Genomic DNA, 8,087 nt, shown 5'->3' with positions numbered 1-8,087 from the left:
ATGTGTAAAGCTGTAATTTTGAGACATGAACAACTAAAAGGAGTGAAGACAGAGTTGTAAATGAACACTTTTTTATGTTATTAAAGTAAAAGTGGTATAGAGTGTTACTACTTTAGGATACTATATGTAATCTCCATAGTAGCCATAAGTAAAATCGCTATAGAATATACACAAAAAGAAATCAGAAAAAATTAAACATTTTACTCCTCTGCAAAAAAAAAAAAAAAAGAAAAAGAAAGCTAAACACACACACACACACACACACAAACAAAATAATGCTGGAAATGAGGGGACAAGAAAAAATCTATAAAGTGTATAGAAAACAAAAAGTGACGAAAGTGAGTCCCACCTTCCCAGTAATTGCTTTAAACTAATTAAACTCTCCAATCACAAGAGAGAGATTGGCAGAATAGATACAAAATTATGTTACAACTACCTGCCATTTATAGGAAACTCGCTATAGATCCGAAGATGCAAAGAAATTAAAAGTGAAAAGATGGAAAAAATAGTCTATGCAAATAGTAACCTAAGAGCACCGTGGCTACACTAGTATCACAAAAGTAGGCTTTAAATTTTAAAAGTTTACAAGAGACAAATAACATTATATGTTAATAAAATGTACAATACAGAAGGAAGCTATGGCAATTATAAACATTTTGTACCTAATAACAGACCATCAACAACTGACAGAATTGAGAGGAGAAATAGATAGTTCTACTATATTAGTTGGATGCTTCAATACTCCACTCTTGGTATTGAATCAAACAGAGAGAAGATAAGGAAGGATATAGAAGACTTAAACAACACAATAAACCAATTAGATCAAATAGACACATACAAAATGCGGCAGGCAAGGTTTCCATTAGCAACCAGAGCAGTCAGTTTCCACTGACCCTTTAGTATAATTTTGAGGAACGCATAAGTTAAACATTAAAGAACTGGAGAAATTGCTGCCTGACTACAAGGGCTGGACTGTGAAAACAAACCCATTAAGACCCCGCCTGGGTTTTCTCAGACCCTAAAATCTGATTGAATAATAAAAGCGTTCTTGCACATACATCTCATACAAGGGCCCACTTAAGATTAAGAAACTTTCCAAGACTCTAGAGAAAGCTTTCCAGACCCCAGGCCCTAGTTAAAGATGAGGTATAGATTGAATGAAACAATCCTGCGTGTACGTGCCTTCCCACATGTAGGCATAGAGCTTAAAATGTATATAAGCACTACAAGAGAACTTGTAACCTTGAGTTGGTTTGGTGAATTTTCCTAACCTTCTCCCTGTGACCAGTTGCAGAAATAAACTTTCTTCTTTGCCAGTCCATCGGCATCTTGTTACTGGACCACAAGACTAAGCAGCCAGATCACTTTCTTTCTGGGAACAAAAACACTCTTCCCAACAACAACAACAAAACTCACATTCTTCTCAAGTGCACATGGAATAGTTTACAGAATAGGTCATGTATTAGGTCACAGATTAAGTGTCAATAGATTTTAAAAGATAGGTATTATACAAAATATCTTCTCTAGGCACAATGGGATAAAGTTAGAGATCAAAAACCAAAGAAAAGATGAAAACAATTACAAATTTGTCAAAATTAAATATCACACTCTTCAAAAATCAGTGGATTTAAGAAGAAATTACAAAGGGAACTCAAAAATACTTAGAGATGAATAAAAATTAAAACCCCATGCACTAAATATATAGAACATGGTAAAAACAATGTTAAGGAGAAAATTTATGTCTATATACATTTATATTAAGAAATAAGATCTGAAATCAACAACATTAATTTAAAATGAGAAACTGAAAAAATAATAACAAATTAAGCCCAAAGCTAGCAGAAAGACAGAAATAATAAAAACTAGAGAAAGGTATAATAAATAGAGAACTTAATAAAAAAAAGGGAAAATTAATGAAACCAAAAGACTGTTCTCTGAAGAAAAAAAAAAAAAAATTTAGTTAGATGGACTAACAATAGAGAATACTCAAATTCCGAAAATCAGGAATGAAAGTGTAGACATTATTACCAACTCTATAGAAATGAAAAGGATTTTCAGTGTACTATGAATAATTGTATACCAAAAACTTGGTTAACCTAGATGAAATGGACAAATTTCTAGGAACACAAACCTATCAAGACTAAGTCAGGAATAAATAGAAAATTTACATAGATCTATATCTAGTGAGGAGATTGTGTATGTAATCAAAAATATCCCAATGAGGAAAACCCTGGATCTGATGCCTTCTCTAGTAAAGTTTACCAACTAGTTAAAAAAAGAACTAACATCAATTCTTCTCAAAGTTTTCCAAAAAATTTGAAGAGGCAAAAACACTTCCTAATTCATTTTGTAAAGCAAATATTACCTTGACACCAAAGTCAGACAAAGACACTACAAGAAAAGAAAACCACATACCAATATCCTTTATGAAAATAAATAAAAAATTATCAACAAAATACTAGCAAATCAAATTCAGCTGCATATTAAAAAGATGGTACACTATGGCCAAGTAGAGTTTATTATTGGATAAATATGCAAAGATGATTCAGCATTCACAGAATGAAGGGGAAAAAAAACACGTTTATCTCAAGTAATGCAGAAAAAGCATTTGTTAAAATTCAACATACTTTTATGATAAAAATGAACAAATTAGGAATAATAGGAAACTACTCAAATATAATAAAAGCTGTATATAAAAAATGTAGCAAACATAATGCTTAATGGTGAAAGACTGACGGCTTTTCTTCTAAAACGTGGAACAAGGAAAGGATATCTGCTTTTGTCACTTGTATTCAACATAGTATTGGAAGCTCTAGTCAAAGCAATTAGGCAAACAAACAAAAGAGAGATAAAAAGCATCCAAATGGGAAAGAAAGAAAAAAAATCCCTTTTGCAGATGATATAATCTTAGGTGTAGAATCCTAAATATTCAACATGAAAATTATTAGTACTAGTAAATGAATTTAGCAAGGTAGCAGAATACAAAGTCAATACACCAAAATCCATTACATTTCTACATTTTAACAATGAACAACCTGAAAAGAAAATGAAGAAAACAACTGTATTTACAAAAATAAAAATTAAAAACTTAGGAATTATCTTGACTAAGGAGATGGACTTGTACAGTGAAAACTACAAAACATTGTTGAAAGAAATTAAAGAGGACATAAATAAGTGAAAACGCATTTCATGATAATGGATTGGAAGACAATATTGTTAAAAAGTTGATACTATCCAATGTGAACTACAGATTCAGTGCAATCTTTATCAAATTCCTAATGATTTATTTTTCAGAAATAGAAGCACCCATTCTAAAATTGACATAAAGTTTCAGAGGGTCACGAAGAGCCAAAACAATCTTGAAATTGGAAAACAAAGCCGGAGAACCCTCACATCCTGATTTCAAAACTTAATACAAAGCTACAGTAGTCAAACATTGTGGCTGTGGCATAAAGTCAGACTTACAGACCAATGGAATAAAATAGAGAGCCCAGAAATAAACTATCACTTCTATTTTCAAAAGATTTTTGACAAGAGTATGAAGAGCATTCAATAGGTAAAGGACAATCTTTAACAATTGGTGCTGGAAAACTGGATTGACATGCAAAATAATAAGGCTGGACCCTTACCTAAAACCATACACAGAAATTCACTCAAAATGAATCACAGAGCTAAATGTAAGGCCGGACACTATAAAATTATTATAATAAAATATAAAGAAAAAGCCTTGCAACTTGGGATTTGGCAAAAATCTCCTGGATATGACACTAAATGCCCAGGTAACAACAGCAACAAAAACTAGACAAATTGGACTTCAAGAAAATTATTAAAAAATACATTAAAAGACACTATCAAGATAGTAAAAAGGAAATACACAGAATGGAAGAAAATATTTGAAAATAATATATTTGATAAGGGATTAATATCAAGAACACATAAACAACTCCTAAAATTTAACAACAAAACAGCCTTATTCAAAAATGGGCAAAGAACTTGAATAGACATTTTTTCAAAGAAGATATACAAATAGCCAGTTATCACATGACATAATGCTTAACATTGCTCATCATTTGAGAAATAAAATAAAAGCTAGCACGAGATACCACCTTACACCCATTAATGTATTGGTTATCAAAGAAAAAAACAAGTAACAATTGTGATATGCACAATAATTGGAACCCTTCTTTATTGTTGCTGGAAATGTAAATAATATAACTGCTATGAAAGGCAGTATGGCCATTCCTCAAATAATCAAAACTATAATTACCATATGATTAAACGTATAGACTAAAAAGAATAAAATCAAAGTCTTGAAGAGATATTTAAACGTTCACGTGCAGCATTGTTCACAACAGCTAAAACATGGAAGCAATTCAAGTGTCCTTTGAGGGATGAATAAATAAGCAAAATATGCTATATAAACACAATAGAATATTATTTAATTGTTAGAAGGAATTCAAGCATATACTACAACATGCAAGAAACTTGAGGACATTATGCTAAGTAAAATAAGCCAGTTACAAAAAGACAAATACTGTATGTTTCCAGTTAGATAGGGCACTTAGAATAGTCAAGATCATGGAGACCTAAAGTAGAATGTTGGTTGCCAGAGAAGCAGAGGAAGGGTATTGAGATATTTTTTAATGCATACAGGGTTCTAGTTTTGCAAGATGAAAAGAAATCTGAAGATGGATAGTGATGATGATATACATCTTTATGAATATATTTAATAATACTGTCAATATTTTTAAAATTTTTAAGATGGTAAATTTTATGTCACATATGTTTTACTGCAATAAAACAGTTGTGAAAACCATGTAATTACATGTATCATTTGAGGTTATGATATACAGAACACATGGGAGGAGAAAGCCTTGGTACTCTTTCCCTTGTTTTATTTAGAATGAGTAAATATTTTCACTTGCTTCCTACCAAACTAGTTTTCTTAGCTTGTTCCCTTATTTCCTCAGATGGAACTTTTCCCTTGCATTGTGATATGTTTTATCAAATGATTGAGAATCCCTATACTACAGTTTAAAAGAATTGGAAGCATCATCAAATTATATCTCTTGTGTTACAAATACTATTATCTGTTCACCAAATCTCATTACAAAGTTCTCCCTTATGAACAAAGATGACTCATTTTAAGCCCACTTACACTAAAGTGAAATTGTGTGACTATCTAGGGTTCATAATAAGTGAGTTAATGTGATATGTTTTCCTATCTTGGCTGAGTCAGAGAAAAGTCCCTACGTGGTTTTCTAGGATCTGTCTTCCTCTTATTGATGATGTAAAAGAACTCTTCATCATATTGAAACCCTGTGTTTGCAGCAGACACAAACACCAACTTGTAGTAGATATATATATATTGAAATGGTATCAACGATTATTATATTTAACTATTAAAATTAAAAAGTAGGTGGTTGCTTTACCCTAACTTAATTTATCTGGACCAGTAACATACGTGCACAAAAATATGTTTGATATGCAAAATTAATATTTGATTAAGATTGATATGGCAATAGCAAGAAACAAGTTTAGTAAAGTATTATTTTCATAATCATAACAGATTTTTATTTTTGTTCCCCAGTTTTGTTTCCATTTTTTTTCTTTCACCTTCATTCAACCCAACTTGATATTTGGATTCTTTGCTTTTGCAGAAAGATGTTGCAAGATATAGAGATATATGCTCTTTTTATGGGTTTATTTTGTATAGGCCATTATCTTTCAAGGAGGAAACTACTGGCCATAAATAAATGAGCAGGAAAGATAGGGTTTGGGAAATGTAGAACTTTCTTTTTTTATACTGAGTGAAGGGAGACATAGTCAAAATAAGGCAGTGATGTATTCTAGAAAGGAGCTTCTATTCCTAATTCCCAGGCAAAGCCACAAAGAAGCTGCAAGAAAAGCAAAATGGAAAAGTTATAGAGCAAGAATAGATAAATGGGTCCTGTAGATATTATCCTACCACAGCAGATTATAGGAAAAGCAGCATGATTCACAAGTCCCATGAATGGCCTTGAAATAGAAGTAAGACCCAACAAACACGAAAAGGCTTAGCGAATACAATAGAATGATGTCTCATGATGAACTGTTTAGATTACCAAGACTAAGTCCCATGCAAAATGCTGGTCATCTTTGGAATCACATGTAAGAATTAATTGCTGAAACTAGATAAGAACAATTACTAAGTTACAAGAGAGAGTAGTGGAAATTAGTAACTAATACTCGAAATACTCCTAGAGATCAAACAGACATAATGATTGTTCAATGAGAAAAATCTTCAAACTGACACACTGATTTTTAATTGTTACTATCCTGGAGTTCTATGGTTTCAAAATAGACATTATTACAATTTAAAAAGAATGTGCTGATTGTATACTAGAATTTTGAACTGAGATCTCATTCCTTTAAAAAATAACAAAGAAGGTGAAAACAAGAATAACAATATAGGCCTCTAAAACACTCACATTTTATTTGTAATTTACTTACAGCTAAAGGTTTAAAGGTGTCCAAAGTCCAAACTTGAAAATGTCCAGGTAAAAGTGTCCAGTTTTGTGAGCTACACAAGTCAAAAAATATGACCTATACTTACAAATCTATTACTCTGTATCTCAATTGATGGAAATCTCAACATTAAAAAATAATAATAATCACAGTCTATGCCAGAGATGAGTTAAGTAGCAAAAACCAAAGAGAAAATATGTGTGCCATATGCAACTTTGTGTGCCTTTGCAGCTACTCTACTCTCTCATTATGGTGTAAAAACAGCCTACGTAATTTTCTGAGATGAATAAATGAATGTGTCTAGTTTCCAATAAAATTGTATCTACAGAAATAGGCAGTGGGCTGAATTCAGCCCATAGGTCAGAGTTTCCCTACCCCAAATCTACATTACTATTAAATTCTGTTAAGTTAAAACTAAGTTCAAACCGTGGATATGAATATATTTTTAAACTTTGAGATGATATTTGTCTTATTTAAACAATTTGAAATATAATACACTTTACTTTCATGTGTTTATTCATAAGAGTGATTTGACTTTGTCTATTAACTCAAAGAATTCCAAATAATCTTCAAAGTTTAGATGAAATGATTTTATAATTGAGAATCTGGGATGAATGTTGAGTGCATGCGTTTTGAAAGGAAGTGGGGATTGACAGACTACCGCTATAAATAGAGAAAAAGTAACAAAAAAGGAAAATATGTCACATTTGGGTGTCTTTTGGAATATATTGAAACTTATGGCATGTTTTTGTCATTTTAACCATACAATGTGTACTTTTCCATTAATTGCAAGGCAGATATTTTATCTCTCTGAAATGCTGAATAGAGCCCACATTTCCATACATTTCACAACTAAGAATCTAGCATATGGAATGTATTTCTTTTGAGGAGTTAGCAGCATTCCTATTAGCTGTTGATGACCTGTCAATATCTAATATTATACATACTAAAGAGCTAGAGTAGTCACTGAGGAATTCTAGAAGGAGAAATATGTTACATCCCCAAAACATAATCAAATGAATTATTCCAAGATTTATAATTACTGTTAAGTTATATTGCCTTTTTGAATCACTTCTAAATTAGTAGCAGTATTTTTTGAAAATCAATTTATGATCCAAAGTATTTTCCATTGCACAATGTTACTATTTCTGACATGATTTATTATTTAAATCATTATTAAATATTATTTAATAAGGAATTACTTTTTGCCAGAAAATGTGTTCTTGAAAGTTGTAAGCTATTGGGGAATACTCTGAGATGTGTGATTATTTGAATAATGTTGAGTGATTGCTAGGGTAACACCTAGGGGGGTACACCTCCCTGTCTTAAATAATTTTACTTTGAGCATCTATAGAAAACTGCTTGAAGCAAGTCAAGTGAAATTTATTTTTCTAATTCAGACTTGCAAATAAAATGCAAATTTGAAAACAAAAGAAATGAAATACTCCACACTTTAAAATAAACTTTGAATTGTACCATTTCTGACTAGGCCTCCTCCTAATATTCACTTATTCTCTTTAGTATAAAGATTAATAATACTCTCTCTCTCTCTCTCTGTGTGTGTATATATATATATATAT

The sequence above is a fragment of the Hylobates moloch genome, unplaced genomic scaffold (assembly GCF_009828535.3).
Source record: "Hylobates moloch isolate HMO894 unplaced genomic scaffold, HMol_V3 SCAFFOLD_2, whole genome shotgun sequence".
In the NCBI taxonomy this organism is placed as follows: domain Eukaryota; kingdom Metazoa; phylum Chordata; class Mammalia; order Primates; family Hylobatidae; genus Hylobates; species Hylobates moloch.
Note: the sequence above shows the minus strand (reverse complement) of the source record.